Source organism: Artibeus jamaicensis, unplaced genomic scaffold, assembly GCF_021234435.1.
Source record: "Artibeus jamaicensis isolate MK-2021 breed Jamaican fruit bat unplaced genomic scaffold, CSHL_Jam_final scaffold_369, whole genome shotgun sequence".
Classification (NCBI taxonomy): Eukaryota; Metazoa; Chordata; class Mammalia; order Chiroptera; family Phyllostomidae; genus Artibeus; species Artibeus jamaicensis.
In genome coordinates, this window is record NW_026522042.1 from 4,517,747 (window position 1) to 4,537,651 (window position 19,905).

The 19,905-nt window shown below is 47.3% G+C and overlaps 1 protein-coding gene across 4 annotated transcripts in view; it reads right to left on the minus strand.

Moving 5' to 3' along the window:
* Window positions 1-19,905, minus strand: part of PARP8 (poly(ADP-ribose) polymerase family member 8) — a 151,353-nt gene that overhangs the window by 112,926 nt on the left and 18,522 nt on the right. The window lies entirely within an intron of this gene.

The following is a 19,905-nucleotide window of genomic DNA, read 5'->3' on the forward strand; positions in this document are numbered from 1 at the left end:
ATTTCACAAGTAACAATAGAAGGTTAAAATTACTCTCTATGTGCCATCTAAGGTAAAGCTGAGGTATTTTAATGAAAAAAGTCATGCATGATGAGTTTATGTTGGTTGCTATTATAATTTGAGGGGTGTGTTAATAAGAAAAAGGTTCATATAGCACTGATTATAATATAAAAAAATAAAGTTATGTTGTGTCTCTCTTACAGTAAAAGATAAAAAGTACTTCCAGACTTAGAAAGGAAAAAGGAATCTACCAAGTAAAAATACATCTCGGTGATGTGGGTCAAAGTGTTAGTGTAGGTAGTTAGCTAGGTATGAACAAAGCAAAGGGGAGCAAAGGGAATTGGACATTGAACTTAATAAACTGGGGAGCGTGATCCCGTCTGCTTCTCCGGGAAGCTGCAGCCTCATACCCAGGGGGTCACAGCGCTGCTCCACCCAGGGGGTCAACACTCCTCCCGTCCCCTTCCAGTACCAGATTGTTGTGTGGCACAGAGCGACATGCTGCACCGCCGAGGCCTGTCAGTCTAATGGGGGGGTGTGGATTTATCAAAGCCAATGAAAGCTTGGGAACTTCATTGGTTATTTTGAAAAAGAAGCTGGTCTGTCCAAACCCAAGTGAACATAATCCCAGGGGAACGAGGAGGGAGGCGCATGCACTTTCTCTTATTCGCTCACCCTCTCACCACCCCCACCCCAGTGACACACTCACGTCTTGCATTTGCGTGTTCTGGGAATACACAACCACATGGGTCGAGCCGCTACCAGGGCCCACAGCAGACTGCGTGGGCTCTGGGCTTGAATGTGAGGCCGGAACTAGGACACTGGCTTTCACCTCGGCCTTGCTGAGGACACAGCTGGACTTTTTCCACCGTGGGACGCAGGGGGATGGGACGCGGAAACCCCGGGGTGGGTTTCTACCCGAAGAACCCATTTTGCCACGTCACAATCTCCTGCGCGTGGGTCCTTGGCACACTCTCCTGGAAATCCCATGGAACTGCCTGATTTCCACCAACAAAAATTCAACTATGGCTGAGACTGGAAATAGTATGTGGCTGTACAATAACTCCTATTAGGACGGAAGTTTCAAAAATAAGAGTTGAATAATGTGATGAGGACAGAAGTCGCCCTGATCAGCTTTGTAGTCCCAATCAGAACACCTGGTATAATTTCTTCATCCTACCTGGTGTTCAACAAATATTTCTAAAATAAATAAGGAATGAACGATGCAAAAAGATGATAAACAGCTCCTCTGTCTCCTGGGAATTCAGTGCACTACTTTCTTTTAAATTTAATTAATCCTCAACGTCCTTGTAAAATAGCCGAAGGGAACATGTATTTACAGTACGTCTGAAACTGACGGAGTCTGAGCAGGACCAAACCCTTTCCTCAGGTCGACGCAGCACTCACACTCCAGCTGGGACCCAGGCCGTCACTCATGTCCTGGGAGGATGGCTTTCGCCGCAGGAAAAAGCCATCCGGGATCTCTTCACCCTCCTGGATCTCGTCGGGACCTGTCCCAGGGACAGCGCTGGCTGCTGACCTGTGTACTCTCCACCATCCCCCGGCTCTTAAAATTCCCTGTGGGTCCCTTCCTCCGTCCTAGTCCACAAATCCTGGGACCAAGGCTTTTCCAGATCAGCCCTGATTTGATGCACTTTCCGTGCCTTCCCCAAAAGTCCTCACCCTTATCAGACCACAGGCTCCGATATTAGTCCAGGAAGGAGAAAAAAAAGTTATCACACTTGCATACACATAGAAGACATCACAGAAAGCCCTAACCGGTGTGGCTCAATGGGTTGAGTGCTGGGCTGAGAACCAAGAGGTCGCCAGTTCGATTCCCAGTCAGGGCACATGACTGCGTTGAGGGCCAGGTGCCCGGTTGTGGGTGTGTGTGTGAGAGGCAACCGATGGATGTATCTCTCACACACTGATGTTTCTCTCCCTCTCTACCTCCCTTCCCCTCCCTCTAAAAATAAATAAATAAAATCTTTTAAAATTTGTAAAAGAAAAGAGATCACGGAAAAACGGGTTAGTAACACCTGGAAATAGCATTATTACCCTACGTCACCTCAGCTGATGCGCCACTCAGCAATTACGTTACGATGTCCCATCGCCACCATTCACGAGGCTGCTCTTCATGAACGGGATGTCTGACACGTGTGTGGGGCCTAATTTTAAATGCTGAAAACAGTACAAGGCCTCCAGGTTGGATCTCACGTGGGGAAGATGAAAGGGACGCAGCAAGCCCAGGTGGTCTGTGTGCTGGGGGGCACTGGAGATTGTTTTTAACTGGACACACCTGGTACTTAAAGGGCCACACTTCCGCAGGCCTGCCGGAAGGAGGTGGTGGTCACGGCGAGCACGGTTCTGTACGCTCCCTCCGGTAAGGCGCATTAATATTGGCGCGTGAACCGAAAATGTTAAGCGACTATAAATAGACTCAAGTGATCTCATTAAAATTTAGTTTAGCAAAATGTTACTTTCATATTCTTGGTAGAAAATCTTTCTATTCATCTTCCAATCCAGCGAACAACTCACAAGCAAAGGAAGCGGCCTCAAATGTTAGCTACACCCTCCCCCACCCCCCACCAATTCATTCAGTGACGCTCATCTCCAAGGCTGGTGACGGAGATGACGCACTGACACTTGGGACAAGTTTCCAAGGCACAGCCTGGATCAAACAGCAAAATCCCAACCACCTGGATACTACCGCCCGTATGACAAACAGGTACCACCTGCAACATTTATACTGTTTATGCCAAAGCTCTAAGTCAGAGGATACCGAATAATAACCATTAAATTAAGCACAGAAGAAAACAAAACATACAAAATACTTTTAAGCCATCAAGAAATGTCACAAGGCCACGTCAGGTTCCAGAACAAAGCCTGTGCTGTGTTACAAACAGGATTCAAACAAGCCTGGTGATGTGGTTTCCAATTACATCAGCTTGGGAAAGAAGAAGGGGTGTGGGGGCAGAGGCTGGGGCTGGGGCGCCCCGCCTCCGGGCCACAGGAAACACGGGAACTGCCCCCCTCAATGATCCCACTGAAGAGCTGGCTTCTGTGCTCTGACCGTCCGCTAGGTGTTCAGAGAACTTGACACTGAAAGCAGCTCGGCTCTGGCTCTTGAACCTCCCCTCCAACGTCAAAGCAAGGACTCTATTTTCGATTAACTGCTTCACAACGAATAGAAGAAATGGGAACTAAATTTTAAATGAAGCTCTTAAACGCAGTTCAGGGCTATCCAAATAAAGAACCCCGTGGATTTGCTGCCGTAGACATTAAAGAGGAATGTTCCCCATCTCTCCTTCCCAGCTTCCCAAGTGAGTCGCCTCTCATTTTAAGGAAACAGGATCTAAAAGGTTCTTAGAGGTGGCTCTCCGCCTCCGGGATGATTAAATCACTTCCGCCTCACAGATCAGTGACCCCACAGACCTTCCAGAATGAATGAACTGGATTAAAAGCCAAATCCACTTAATTTTAAGACCAGAAAAGTTTGTAGATACTGAAGAAACAAACCAACCTCCATTGCTCAACAGTATTTTACTGAAACAATTTTTGTAAATGCAACAAGATCGTTAAAGTCTTACTTAAAACTTTAAGCAAAAATAATTATTTTCTAATGGGATCACATATATTTATGATTCTTCTATTCTTATGTCTGTGGTAATACACAGACTTTTTAGCTGGAACTAAAACTCACTTATTCTCTATTATTAGGGAAGTTATCTATGTAAGTTAATTAAGGAAACTAAAGTCCATCTTTTGAACTCAGGAAAAAAAGATAAAATTCAGCATTTTATAAAGTTTTAACCATTTGCAAAATTCGTAATACACTTAATGTATTCCTGTGCTTCTTTCGAGTAGGAAACCAAAAATAATTCCTGGTTCTTTGTTTGAATAGCACTACACATGGCTTTTCTGTAAATGAGCCATGTCCTCAGGCCCTAACAAAGGGGACCAGGCTAATGGAACTGTGCCAAATATATCAAAACTTTACTTTTTTCATTTAAATCTGACTCCATAATTCTGTCCTCTCACCCCACATTGTACAGAGCTGTGTGTCCCTTACAAGGAGGGAAGCCCGAGTTACCGGCCGGTGCGGCAGGAAGGCCTGTGACAGCAAAACACGGTTTCTGAGACGGTGAAAACTTACAGGGGAAAAGTCAACTGATTTATTTGTCAGTATTGCCTCCAAAGTAATTAATTCCCTGCAAGTCAACAGTGATAACAGCCGCCCTATAAAAACTGCAGATGTGTGTGTATAAAATATATATTGTAAGCAGACATGCAGACCCAGGGACGACGGACGAACAGTGAGAACACAAGTGACCCCCGGACTCACTGTCCGCGCGCTTCCTCACCTGCGGCCCCAGCTCCACCACCAGGAGAACCCTCGTGCAAAAGCCGGGCTCGCAGAGAGTGCGGGGGGGGGGGGGGGCAGGCAGCTGGGGAAACCACTAATTCGGGGCACTGGCCCAGGGTGACGAGGGCAGCTGAGTGGCTGGGACTCAGCTCAGTGGCTGAGTATGTTGGGACTACATGGTCCCAACATACCCTTTCCTTCAGAACCTAACGCTAATTTACATGATCAAACAGACACTTTAATTAAAAATGTACATGTTGAGGCGACCAGGCCATCGGCATGCACGAAGTTGTTCAGGAGCCTTCTCCTTCCAGCAGCTTCTCTGGGCACCTCTGATGTGAGGGTACCAGGACGTGGCTTGGCACAGACCCAGGCGGAGGCTGACGGAGGGGCAGCGCAGGAGGGGGCGTGGGAACTCTTTGTCTGCCCCCCCAGTTGCTCCGTGACACTGACGTCCCTTGTTTGTCATTCAGTAAGCCTTTGTTCCACTGCAGAATTTTCTTAATAACAAAACCCATGTGTTCTACTTACGTCTCCAAAATATACCCTAGTCCCCCCTCAGCCACAGTTGTAGTTACCGGTGGTCAACTGCGGTTCAAAAATAGTACATGGAAAATTCTAGAAATAATTCCTCACATTCGAATTGTGCGCTGTTCTGAGAAGTGGGATGAAATCTCGAGTTGTCCCACTCTGTCCCGCCAGGGACCTGAATGATCCCTCCACCCAGCGTCTCCCCACTGCACACACTCCCCACCCACCAGTCACTTAGCAGCCAAATCAGTCATCAGACCAACTGTCGCGGCATCTCCGTGTGTATTCAAGTCACCCTTACCTAAATGAGTAATGGCCCCACCGCACAAGAGTGGTGACTCTGGCAATTCACATATGCTGAGGAGGATCCATAAAGTGCTTCCTTTAAGTGACGCAGTTCAAGTTCTCAGCTTCATACAGAAAGAAAACTGAAGGCTGACGTTGCTAAGATCCACGGTAAGAACAAACCCTCTGTCTGTGAACTTGTGAAGGAAGAAGAAATCTGTGCTAATTCGCTGTTGCACCGCAAAATGTACGTGTGGGACAAAAGTACAGGACACAGAGGGTACGGTGCCACCCACGGTTCTGACGTCCACTGGCGGTCTCGAAGCGCTCCCCCCCCCACTGCCAACAAGGAGCAGCCCCTGCCCATCAAATCAGCCTCCACGTGGGGGCAGGGGGAAGGCTGTAACATTCATCTGCCAGTGCGGGCAAAAGGGAGCATTCGGCCTCAAAAGAACATTTACTTCCTCTGAGTGTCACCCTTGCGTCACCTGCGTTGGAACCACCACTTGCCTGCTGGGTCAAGTGAGGACACAGCCATGAACTAAAGAGATTTGTTTTCCTATGGAGAAGGTTATTATAGGTCAGACAGTGCGAGAAAAGTCAGCAGGAACTGCCAGATGCATCCGCATCGCGAAGACCTTCTAAGGGTGGGGGGAGGCTGCTGTGACGTGGGGGGCCTGCTGAGGGACGGGCTCTGGTGGCCCGGAGACACGTGGTAGCTGAGGCTAGAGAAGCTGGGCCCTCACTATGCCAAGTTCAGCTTAAGGAAGGAGAGAAATACAAGGGCAAGCAAATAAGAAGTAGAGACCTAAACCTATCATTTTTCAAATTACAAAAGCACAAAACTCCCAACTGTTCTAAAGGACTGGTGAAGTGCAGGCACCTGGAACGTGGCAGAGGGAAGGCAATGTCCCCAGATGCTGTGGTGACCTGACGACGGCCCAGAGGAGGCTGGGGGAGCTGGGACTCGAAAGAGCAAACACTGGGAACACACGCTGCCGCCTTTTTTTCACTTCTGTGTACATTTAATATGCATTTATTAGAAGCTGTTATTCAATGAAAGGGCATCCTGTAAATGAATACCTTTTCTAACTGAGAAAACTTGGCATTTCCAAATCAACCAGGGCAGCTGTCCCACCGGACAAAGGACATCTTTTTGCGTCCGTACTCTGCCTGCTCCTGGGGTCCGGACCCTGGGAATCAGAATCAGCTGTGAACACGGACGTCCCGTTCTGCCCTCTCTGCCAGGTGGTGCTGGACACGGTCAGCAGGTGCAGGAGAGGGTTGACTGGGGCCCTGGCGGTTCCCACCCTGCGCATCCCCCAGGAAGGCTGTCTTCAAACCTGGCCCTTGGCCAGTTCCCAGGAAACGAGCCCTGAGCCCCTGGAACGTTCTGCCTGATGTACGTGCGTCGGGTCCTGGGCCGCACGGCACCTGTTTGCTAAGACAGTTAACGCTAACAAATGTGATTTACACTAAACATCTGTGTTTGCTCCGCGAGGCCAGAGCCTGAGAGGCTGCGTTCAGTCACACAGGTGCGGCCTGTGTGTGTGGAACTGACTGCCCCCTGATAAAAATCCTGGAGACCGAGGTTCATGTGAGCGTCCCCGGGGGGCATCTTACCTATTGTCGTCGCCAGTCACTGCAGGGAAATGAAGGACCCCCGTGGTTCCCCAGACAGGCCACCAGGACACCTGCACCTGGCTTCTACTAGACTGTGCCCGACGAGCCTTCGCCCTCTGCTGATTTTGAGCCGCGCTCTTTGGTTGGGACGAACTATAACGGTGAATATGACCGTTTTCTGAGGGCCTCCACGCCTTCCAGAGCAGTCGGTCCCAGGAGCCCCTTCCACGCTTGTTATCTGATTCAGTCCTGCAAGCCCGGCAGCATCACTGCTGCCACCTCCCAGATGATAACAGCAAGACTCCAGGAGGATAAACCGTCAGACTGGCTGGGCTTTAAAAGGAACCGTATCAATCTGCCCATTTTGCTATACCACGCGGTAATGGCATGGGATTGCAAAGAATTTTCAAAATAATTTTATAGCCAATGCAACATTCGCCCTATGTCCTTTGGAAAATATTACCATGCCATTTCATAAACCTTGAAAAATGTTTAGGCTGTAATTCACCTGTAAATACAGCCCAACGTCTATGTATTCGGAATTTGACTTATCTTAGAACCACTGATGTCAGTGGTTCTAAATGCAGTACCTGTCATACATTGTTCCTACCCACTGACTCCTGCCCATCCTCCAAAAACCGATTTCCACAGTAACTTAATTCTCAGTGCTTCCCATGTACGAGAACAGTGGGTACCAGCAGGTGTGTGCAGTTTGTGTGTGTGTGTGTGTGTTAGAGATAAAGAGGAATTAGTTCCTTAATGTCCTCATGTGTGGGGTATCATGCAATCTTTGTATGTTTAGAAGGAAAACCTAAAAGTCACAGTAATTTCAATATTTTGCAGGTTTGTGTACATATGCGTGCAAGAGAAAAAATGTCTCAAATATATTTTATGTTTAAGCTCAGTCTTCAGCCTCAGAAGTATCTGGTAGGGCCAGCTCCCACTGGTTTTATTTGAAAAGTGCACTGGCGTTAAATAAATGTTGTGTTTCTGCAGCGACTAGGAAATTAAGAGGCATAGAATTTGTGTGAGACTTATTAGTATTTCTTAGAATACTAAACAATTACTTTTAGTATAGTTCTATAATCTGTATTTCCATAAAATTAGATTTCTCATTTAAAGTTGGGGTTTTCTTCTATGTAAATAGCTACATGCTAAAACCGTAATCTACGTTATCCCTTTTAAGGCACCTTTTAAAAAATTTTTCATTTTCAGTTGACATACAACATTGTGTTAGTCTCAGGCACTGGACACAGTCATTAGAGATTTATGTACCTTACAAAGTGACCACCCCAGAAAGTCTGGTACCCACCTGACCCCAGTTATTCAGGGCCTGGCACAAGTGACGCCCCTTCTTTTAATCACAAACTCTTTTACTAAGAAATCATAAGCATGTCATTCTGCAACATAACGGTATCATACTCAAGCACACCACATGGCATTTTAGGTGACATGTTCAAATCACTGTCCCTCTCGCATGAGACATCGTGCACCCAGCCAACCACACTTGCACGGGCATCACTTCTGCCAGCCCCGTAACATGGATCCTCCTCCCCCTGCTGTACTTCACATCCCGTGACTGTTTTAGTGACCTGCGATCTGTACTTTCTCGTCGCTTCACCTTCTCTACCCAGCCCTCAACCTCCCCCCACCTGGTAGCCATCAGTTTGTTCCACGGCATTTGAATTTAACAAGTTCTTAAACCTTCTGCAGAGAAAAATCTTCGTTGAGAAGTAGCAAAAGTCTTGGTAAACACCTGCCTCTTTTCCTGGCCATTTTCTTTAACAGGTCTAATTCTTTACAGCGGTTTCAGGTTCACAGCAAAACTGGACCGGAGGTACAGGCCTGACCATCTGCCCTCTCCCCCGCCCCCCACATGCACTGCCTCCCTCCTGCCAGCCCCCCCACCAAGTGGTGCATTTGTTACTAATGACGGACCCAGCGTGATGCACCAGCATCAGCACGACTCCACCGTTTACCTCTCCCAGTGTTGGACACTGTATGGATTTGGACAAATGCATGACGACATGCACCCACCCACTATGGTATCACACAGAACAGCTCCAATGCCCCCAACATCCCCTGTGCTCTGCCTGTTTGTCCTTCCCTCCTCCTAACCCCGGGCAACTACTGATGACTTTGCTTTCTCTACTTTCGAGTCTTCCAGAGTGCCACATAGCTGCAGTCATACGATGGGTGGCCTTCTCGGGTTGGCTTCTGTCACTTAGTAACACGCATTTAAGTTTCCTCCATGTCTTTCTATGGCTTGACAGCTCATTCCTTTCTAGTGCTGAGTGACATTCCACTGTCTGGATGGACCACAGCTCATTCACCCATTCACCTCCTGAAGGACAACTTGGCGGCTTCCCGGTTTTGGCAATTTTGAATGAAACGGCTACAAACATCTGGTGCAGGATTTCTGTGGGCGTAGGTTTTCAGCTCCTCTGGGAAAGTACCAAGGAGTGTGGATGCTGGATCACGTGGGAAAAGCACGGTTGGTTTTCTAAGAAACTGCCCAAACTGTTTACACATCGCATTCCTACCAGCAACAAAGGGAAGCGCCTCTTGCTCCCCATCCTCGCCAGCACCTGGTGGCGTTGTTCTGGATTTGGGCCTTTCTAACTAGCAGGTAGGTGGTGCTAAACACCTGCATTTTGATCTCAAAGTGCATTTGAAATGCAACATTTCCCAGAATGTACCCCCAAAACTAGAAATGTCATCATTCCAATGTTTGAAAAGACCTTTTGTGAAAATACTTCCCTCAGTAGATTTTTCCCTGCTAATCACGCACCACAGGGAAGGAAGAATTTTGTGTGTACTGGACCTCTAGAATTAAAGGTTCAGCACAATTTAAAGAAATCACATAGGAAGTTCTTGGGAACTGCCCTGCCTGGTTTCAGAAGGTGTAACCCCCACAAGGTTAAGGCTGAGTAAAGGACCTTGGGACCATAAGCCACTTGGGAGACAAAGCTTATCTTCCTTGTAGGGGGGCACCACCTCTGCCCCCTTTCTCTTCACCCTGCTTGGCCCCAGAGGGAAAACTGATTAGCCAATGATGGGTAAGATTCTTCGAAAGAGGGATGACCTAAGACAGGCACAGCTGCAAGGGGGCCTTCAGGGAAGGACTTCGGAAAGCTCTAAAGGGGGTGATGGGCCTCGCCCCTTGGCTTGGACATAGCCTGAGTCCTGTTCTGTCTGCAAGAAGTCTCCTAATCTCTTGGCTGCCTTACTTCCCCTGCTTGACTTAAGCCTGAAACAATGACTTAAGCCTGAAACAATGCTGGAGGTGGGTACCTCCCTGTGCTGGAAAGGGCGGGTTCCCCAGATTGATCAAGCCTAAGAAAGAATGCATAAAATCCTATGAAACCTACTTTGCTAATAGCCTCAATTTAAATGATAAGGGTCTAAGCAGGAAGTGAGTTTGTTCCCCAAAGTTTAATGGCCCTTTAACTATGGCCCTTTATGACCCTGACTCAGAATAAGCCCTCAGAGTTCTCTGAATGTTATCTGTTGTTTAATCATTTCTGCCTGACAACGACTGATGAGCTTTACATATATACACCCTGTATTCCTGTGCAAATTGAACCAAATAAAAAGCCTGTCAAGGCAAAGGTCTAGTGCTCTCCCCTTGAGAGAGTGGCCACACTGTCCCCTTTCCTCCACAGGACTTGATAGTCCGTGTGAATATCTGGACTCATCCATAACACCTTGGAGCCCAGGAGTCAGGAGCCACATCAGGAAGTCAACAAAGAAAGCTCCCATTAAATCAAACTGGTATGATTTCAAATAAAAAAATCAAGGTTGAAGTCTTTCTTGGCACAAGTTTCATCATTCTGGGGCCAAATTCAGCCAAGAACATGCAACCCTCCTTGAAATCACTTAATTGAAACTCCCAGAAATCACCATTTGAGGCTGGTTTTCCCATAAAGAGGGACTGCTGCAAAAAGAATCAAGAAAGAATTTGATTCACGGTGAATTACTTGAACTGCTTCGTTCACTAAGAATGAACCTGAGCATTCACTGAGAAACCCTATCAAACCTGCAGTAATAAGGAAGCAGCAGCCACATCTCAGCTGGAGGGCCTGCCTCTCTCTTGCTGCACTTCTGGCTGGGGTGCATTTTAATGAGAAATGAGGACCGCCTCTGCTCTCATCCAGGAAGCCGACTCCAGCATCTGCTCAGGTCTCCCGCACACACGCCAGCGTCTCAGACTTTGTTCTGAAGATCAGTGACACAGACACATAGACAGACCGACAGAGGTATTATTGCCATCGTGAATTTACTGTTAAAATTTTCTGCACGCTGACTTCCAAATGAGACCCCTAGAACTGACCAGATGCTCAGCGTGTGAGGTTCTCCTGGCTCCGCCGAATCACTAAAGCCACGGAGCACTGGCACACGGAATGTGCCTGCCGTGACCGTGAGTCATTTTCAGTGCATACCTGGCCCCGTGTCCACAGGAGCGCACCTGCAGGCGGAGGCTTCCTTCTCCATCCGTGCGTGGCTTCCTCGGGGTTAAAGACTCAACTGGGGGGCATGCGCTTCCTGGCTAATGTTGGAAAAGTTCTGGGAATGTTTTCAAAACTCCAAATGAATAACTTTCTCATGTGGTCACTGGGAGAACAGTTTTACCAAAGAGACACTGCCATTGATTTTCTCAAAGTACTTTACCAAAGAAATGAAACATTTAGATAAAATCCAGACCTCCCTCACCATGAGCATCTCGAAAGTACATTCCATCTGAGACTGCTCGCTAGCGAGCTCTCCTGCAGGCCAAGTGACAGATCCGCAAAGGACACAATGAATGAACGCTCCCACTACTCGGGGCCATTATCTGTCTCTAACACTTCTCTGTGTGGCCAGTTTCAAATCCTGCACCCAGGGCACCTGCAAACCTCAGAGCACTGAGGAACAAGGAAGCATCGCTGAGAGCCCTCATCAGAAATGGATTCAATACAACAGAAGAGAGACCCAGACAAATGCATCCTTGCATAGAGAAGTGAGGGGCATGTCGTACCAAATGCCTCTCGCCAAAGCTTTTCTTGTCATAAAGCCAGTTCTATAAAAATCACTGACAATACATTTCTCAGGGCTCAACGTGAGTCGGCAAGTTCCACTTCTGCTACAGTGTGCTGTTTATCCAGAAACTATTTTTAATGAATAAGACTCGGAGTTTGCCAAAGCGTGTTCCACAAAACGACTCCCTCGAGATGTTCCAGATCTGTAATCAAGTAAGTCTCAAAAACCCTGCATACTTCACTCACCTCTTAGATATGCAGGATGCACCCTGATAGAGAAAAGGTTCTAAAAGTTGAACCTTAAAATGGTTTAAGATGGTTTAACTAAGCATTGCCCAGACATATTGGGCCACATACCTAACATCTAATTAAACAGCATTTAAGAAATACTAAGAAATATTCATTATATTCTAGGCACTTTGCTAGCGATGAGAGTTCTGGTCTTTAAGCAGAAATTGTATTTCATACTTGCCTTATTCTTTTACACAGCTCTGACAGTAACAGCACTTTTTTATTGATTGATTTGAGAGAGAGGAAAGGAGGGGGCACGGAGAGGAGAGACAGGGAGAGAGAGAGAAATCAATTTGTTGTTCCACTTATTCATACATCCATTGGTTGATTGTTGTGTGTGGCAGGACCAGGGATCAAACCCACAACCTTGGTGTGTATCAGGACAATGCTCTTACCAAACTGAGCTACCCAACCAGCGCTAGTAATAATTTTTTTTTTCTGATTTTGTCTTAATTTTTTTCCTTCATAATGTGAAAGCCTAACAAATGTTCAGTAGCTATTAGTCTCTGGCTCCATTCTATACGTTGAATTCAAAAATATTCTCTACGTGATTCTTGGGTAATAACCTCGACTTGTTTTTTAAGCAAAACACAATTATGAAATTCCAAATAACTACAGCACCGCAGAGATGGCTCGCATATCCCGAGAACACTGTCAGGCCATTAGGAAATGCAATTTACGTTCCAAAATGTTCAGAAAGAAATCATCTTGGAGGAAGCCTGTCAGCAGCTAGCTTACATCTTTCTGTCTACTAATTTCTTCCAGGGAGAAGTGATCAGACCGCAACCCCGTGTGAGTGAGTCTCCCTTTTGAATTTAACACTGATCGATTCGTCACCCTCCATGTAATACACCAAGAAGGTGTCAGCCACAAGCAAGGATGCCACTGACGTGTAAATAAACTGCACTCGGGATTTACTGCTGTGATTCTACAATGGGTGGGCTGTCATCTCGTGGCAGGTTCCTCCTGTCCCCCTCCGACTTTTCTCGTCCTCACCTTGTTCCATTCACCGTCTCTCCCACTCTGCCCTCTTCTTGAGCATAAATCCGTCGCAGCATTTCACAGAGCTGTCACTTGCGGTCAAAAGCAAGTGCCAATGAACTGGTCTTTGTAATCATTGAGCCATGATCTTAATATCCAAAACCAAGTGTATATTATGCGACACAGATGTTAGCAATCAGTGAACCTTGAACAGCCGTGCACGCCTAATGCACTGAATTACACACAGTGCTGTTGAGTGGAGAGAGGAGGAGGTCAGTAAACAAAGGGGAGTGTGTGGTGTTGGGAAGCCTGGACGGTACAAATGAAAGGCAGGGAAAGGTGGCTCCTGAGAGCCAGGAGCAAGGGTCTGAATGTGATAGGAAACCAGGGCCACCTTTGCCATTTTTGGAGCAGATAAGTGCTCTGATTGAATTTGTGCTTAAAAGGGTGCAGCTACAAATCAACTGACGGGTGAGAAGCTGCCAACCAGAAATTGAAAGACACTGGGTTGAAGTCACTGACTGGAATCAAGTATGGGCAGGTGGAGGGATGACCACGATTTCAGTGGGAGTCAGTGGGGCTTCGAAAGAGATGGAGAAGGTGGGACAGGAAACCTGGGACTTCAAGCCTTGCGCCTGGCTCAGGTGATGTGGTACTAACCAGGGAAAGGTGGGGAAGAGAAGCTTCTAGGGAAGAGGATGGTCTGGTTTACTGTGGTAGATTGCACCATGAGATGATGTGTTACAATAAACAGAATGACAAGCAATGCCAATAAAAGCGTTACTTCTTATTAGTCTTTCCTGGGCCATATGGCAGATGGAATTTCAGAAATTTAGAGAATAAAAAAGAGAAAGCTCAGATGTCAATACCTGGACTAAAATTTCATAGTTCAGTCAGTGGCAGCTCCCTTAAAAAGCAAGATTTATCTGCTACAGCTCAGTCTATCCCAGAGCAAATCTGTGCAGGGAATTACAAAATATGTTTAGGGCTGATGAAATTTCACTGTGTTTTTCTTTTTTTTTAATGCTGCAGAGAGCAATGACAGAAAATTTCAACGGATTCGCCCAATAGTGCAGAGCCAATGTCAGTAATCTTCTGACTATTCCTGCACAGCCCTGGGCTCTGGGCACCACTGCACATGCCGACCAGCGGGGTCCCAATACCAGCCTGGCAGACGTTTCTGGGCTGCCCTCCCCATCCCAAAACACTCCCAACTTCTCCCCTCAACCAGTGCCCCTTAACCGGCCCAGGAACACGGACTCACACTGCAGTCTACTGCTTCTCAGGGACGGGGACTCATTTAAACACCCAGGCCTCGGTATCTGTCACCACACAACGTAAAACAAAATACCTGCTCGTCTCGGTTGCAAAAGCAGGGTGTCAGGCGGCAAGAAGGACACCAGAGAGTATGCCCAATAAACATGGCTGGAAGTACTATCTTAATCCATGACATAAATGGAGTTTACATGTTCCGTTAATATAGACCCTTCCATAAAGTTATACTTGTGTTAAATCTGGTGGTCATTTTAGGTCAGCGGTTTTAAACATCATTTAACAACAAACACCTTTTTCAAAGAAAATGTCACACGGAACAGAGCCAGAGCAGCCATCCCGGAGAGATGGCTACGCGGGCGACGACCTTGCCCACTCGGCTTCCCTGACGCTCGCTCCCTCCCACCAGGCACCCAGCTTCCCAGGGCAGTCCCCAGGGCTCCGATGGGCATATTTTTTTAAGTTGTCGTTTTGGATAATAATTGATAGGACAAAATTATAATGGCAAGAACCCACTGCCAAGAGAAACCAACTAAATTTTAATTTATAAAAACTGAGGCTTCTTTTCATTCTGAAACCTTGAAGAGCACTTGATAGTCTCAAAGGAATTGCCTGGCTCCCAACTTATAGAACAAGCATGTACTTCTCTTTTTGGGGGGATGGGACGACCTCTCATCCTCCACCCCGACTCCTGCAGCCTTGGCCCGTCTCCTTTTTGAGAGCCGAAGGAAAACAAATGCACTTGGCAATCAGGTAGACCTTTTCTCATCGCGTAAAAAATTACACGCCAGGGACCTCCCCCGAGTAAAAAAATTACACGCCAGGGATCATCCCTTGCGCCGCACCGCAAAAAAAAAAAAAAATCTACCTGATCACCAGAGTGTTCATTTTTTAAAGGTGAATTAAAAACTTTTCAAGTCCAAACTCTCCTCCAGTTTGCCACAGTTCCATAACTATTATCCTAAACAATTCACATTGTCTGTCTTTCCCCAGAAATCATGTGAGCATGTGACCCGGAGAACAGGGCTTGCCACTCCGCCTAGGCAACTTCTGGTAAGGCACTGATTTAGTAATTCGTGCAACGTCTACTCACTGAGAAACTACAGTGCGGGGCCGAGAGCCACCGGCGGGGCAAACTACACTGAGCTAGACGGCCCTGCCTCCACCTTCAGATAGATACTAAGTGAACAAAGCGCTAATGACACATTGTGACAACACAGCTTTAGAAACACCTGGGGGACTAGGCAGGGGAGAGGCTACAGGGCGAGGCTTCTCAGAAGGGAGCTGGGCTCAGGGGCGTCTGAGCAGGGCAGGCTGCCTAGGACTGAGGGGGGAGGGCACGCAGGGTGTGGGTGGTGTTCTAGGCAGTGCGTGCAAAGGCCCAGGGGCGCGAGGAGGTGGCCGGCCTTGGAGTGCACATCCCAAATGCAAGGGACCGCAGAGGAGCAGCACTGTTGTGGCCCAGTTGATACTCTGGAACAACTGGACGAACACCGCAAGGGCGCACTTCAAACCACGCCCTTCTCCCCCGACCACGGGAAAGGCTGCGGTCAAGGGGGCCCCTGTGCAGGCAACTCAGGACACCTGCCCAGCATTAGATTCCTAACACGGAGTCCCATCCCTGGATTGGAGAAGCTCCCAATTTAATAAACATTTCTTTATTCTCCTAGCCTGTCCCAAAGACAGACATTGTTATATTCTTGGGTGACGAGTGGTGAGATCTTAAAAGAGTATAACACACCGTCTTCAGACACATGTATCTTTTTAAAATGTAATCTTTGTTGTATTTTTCCCAGGACCATTTAGTCCCCTTATACTTCCCTCCCCACAGCAATCACCACGCTGTGGAGTGTGTCCCTGAGTCCTTTTCCCTTTTGGTTTAATCCCTCCGCCCCCAGCCCCCCACTAGCTCTCACCTGCTCTCCATCTACGAGTCCGTCCCCATTTTCCTTGTTACTTCAGTTTGTTCATGAGAGTCCACATACGAGTGAGATCACATGGTCTCTGGACACATATATCGTACGGGCATGTAGACAGATAAAAATTCTTTAAGAATAAATTGCAAACATTAATAAAAGATGGAGAAATCACCTTTTGGTTTATGTATCTCTGTATTTCTTTTTACAATAAACAGTCACTATCTGCGTATGAACTCCACAGGGGTTGGGCCAGGCCAGGCCAGTGCAGGGGTGGGGGTGGGGACGGGGGCGGGAGGTCCCTCCTGCTCTCCTGGGCCCCAGGGACTAAGAAGTTCCCATCCCCTCAGTTGCCGTCACCACCCACTTGATCCCTTTAAGCTTATTCCTTCAGTAAGGGCAGGTCTCCCTGGAGGGACGCAAAGGACCAGAATCCCTAACCTTTGCGGTCTCAAGGAGTTTACGGCCAATGGCAAGGGACAAAGGACAAGGCAGGAGACCACCAGCATGACAGCACAGGGGAGGAACAACTTTTGCCTACACTCACAAACTGCGTACAGCTGAGACCCCTGGTGGGAGTCCACGGTGGGCCCCGGCCCCTGGCTGCTCCGGGGTTATCCAAGGGGCCCAGGAATCAGAGGGGTTACAAAGACCACTGCTGAAATGGACCAGTCTTGCCAGACACGCATACGAGTTTTCGAGCGCATGTAGATGGTGTTAATAACCAAATTCGTAACACTTAACGTTCCCTTTCTCCTTGTTCCTCGGTCCGACGACACCAGAACCCTGCTCTCACGAAGGCACTGGCCTCATTTTCTGATGGGAAGGGGCCTCCATGCTCTGAGGCTGGGGACGCTCGTGTAGAGGAATGAGCACCGGTCTCCAGCCGAACAGAACAGGCCACACAAGGCGGCTTCCTCATGAGCCAGCCCAGGCACGTTCCTTAAACACGGAGCCTCGCTCTGCACATCCCCCCAAGGTGAGAAAAAAATGATTCCGTGAGCCTTCCTCTGGGGGGAAACTCAAGGAACGTGGTTTTCCAGCTGCTGACTGCTCCCTCTCGTGCCTCCTAAAGTCAAAAACAAACGACAACCTCCACTCGAAAGGCCAACTTACCAGGCCACCAGCCAGGCCCAGCACTGTCACCTCGCGGCATTTCTTCTTAACCCACAGGAACACAAAAGAGGACACGTAAAAAAAAAAAAACCCTCCATAGCTCTTCTTTTTTTCAACAGGAATATGTAAGACCAATCCCTGCCTTTAGAACAAAGTGTAACTCACTCTCTGAGAGTGTCAGAAAGGTAACAGTATATTAAGTTTTATCGACATACACCCTAAATTGAAAATTATTCTTGAAGTTTGTTCCCAATGGTTTAGATGAACGTTAAATACAATGCAAGATAAACATGTACCACCTCACCCTAAAATTCCCTTAATGGTGAAGTCTAATTTACCTCAAATGGCACTATTAATGGAATATTTTAAGTTGATAAGCACGTTAAAGAAAAAGAGATTATTTTAAGTGCTCTACTGACACAATGCAATGAGAAGTGCATTATAAATATAGACTCAAACGGAGTTAAACAGTATTTTTTAAATTTTTATTTTCAGGAAAAAAAAATGCCTTCTCTGCTACGAACCCCGAAGTGGGTTACCATGAAAAGGACTGATCCTGATGCACTCAAACAGCCTTTTAACACTGAACTGCGTGCAGAACCAGCTTCTGAGAAGACAGAGAGTCGGGTCAACAGCTGCACCGGTTACTTTTTGTCTTTACCAGGCCTTTCCGCCTTAGAAGCCCAAGCCCGAGGTATTTCAGTCAGGGGACAAAGGAAAACATGCACCCTTCACCGGACTGCACAGAAAGGCAAACATCTCTCACTTTAAAAGCAACCCTTCTCTCATTGGATAGACAAGTAAACTGAGGCTACAAGAGCTCAGGAATCTTGCTGAGAATGATAAAGCTGGAGAGTTGAGAAGCGCACCCAGGGGGGGCACCCAGCCCATCCCTCTCACCGGATAAGCGACTGTAAGACAGCGGCTGAAGCAGGTGTACACCTGCTGGCGCCCACGGGGAACGTCTTCCACCCAAGGCATGTAGGTGCACCGTGGCCCCTGCACTCCCAGAGCTTGTGATTTTTTACAGATGGAAAGTAAGACCCTCCACCAACAGAAAGATAAGGGCTTGGCCGAAGGCTCAGGTGATGGTTCACATCTTTCTGGCAGTCCAAGTAATTTTTAAATTAAGGCAGACACACTGTGTTTTTAGACATAATGCTACTGCACACTTAATAGGCTGCGGTATAGTGTGAACGTAACTTTTACACGCACTGGGAAACCAAAATACCCCCGTGATTAGCTTCATTGCCATATCCGCTCTATTTCAGTGATTGAGACCAAACCCACAGTGTAGCAGAGGTATGCTTGTATCTTATCTGGTAAAAGAACCTGAGAAGACATTAGTCATACTCCAACGTTCTCTGGGTAATAAGGGTAGGAGCAGTGTTAATTTAGTTGAATCTTCTCTAATTTAATTACTCTTTTTATTCATAATTACAAAGGTGATGGTAAATTAAGAAGTACTATCATTCTATTCTCTCCCAATAAGTACATACGATGTGTTGTATTTTCAAGTAGTAGATCAAATCAAAATACCAATCCTGCTGGGGGTAGTGAACACACAATACAGTAATAGACTGACGATGGATTATAGAATTGTACACCTGAAACTACATAATTTCAGTAACCAATGTCACCCCCAATAAATCCAGTAAAAAGTAAAAACTAAAAAACGACACAATAAAAAGACAACACACACACACACACACACACACACACACCCACCCTCCGATCCCAAAGCTCAGACATACTGTACATATGGGAAATCCGAGGGCTACTTTAATTAAAGCTCCTTTTACATGTAGATTGCAGCACAGACCCGAAGCCCTTTAAAGATTCCCATTCATTCCAAGCCTTTTAAAAAATGTATTTACAGAAGAAAGCTTCTTTTGCAATCTGTAGGTTCACACTCGTTTCCATCAGCTCAGAGGTATTTTGGAATGCGGTCAATGACAGCGAACACGAAGTCCTCGGAGCTGGCAGAGGCCTCTGGCAGTGCCTGCACGTGAGGCCACGGCGCGTTCCGTTTTAAGCCACGGTGTCCAGAAAGGGGGGCACATCCTCCCTTAACAAGTGAAGACGGCAAGGCCCGTTTTCATGGCCACCTTTCACTTGAAGGCTGCTTCCTAAACACAAAACCGCCTTTGGATTCACGCGGCTAACAATTTAGTGTTCATGTCTGCGCGTCATTCTTCCCCCTCAAGAAAGGAGCCCTCGGCTCCAGCGACAAGTAACTTCCAAACGCTCTCCTGCAACTAACAGGGAAAACTAAAAAACACCACTCCTTCCAAAAATACAGAAAGTATGGAGAACGGGCAGGCTGTAGGTTTGTGTCAACCTTGGAAAAGATGCAGCAGCAACTCGCCAGGAAAATCATCCATTACCTGTGACCCAACTGGGGACTGCGGGGCGCCTTAGTCTCCGGCGCGCCCCCCTTCACGCCCCGGGCTCAGGTTTTGCACCCGCTGGGCTGTGTCAACCCCCAAAGGCCCGAAGAGCAAAC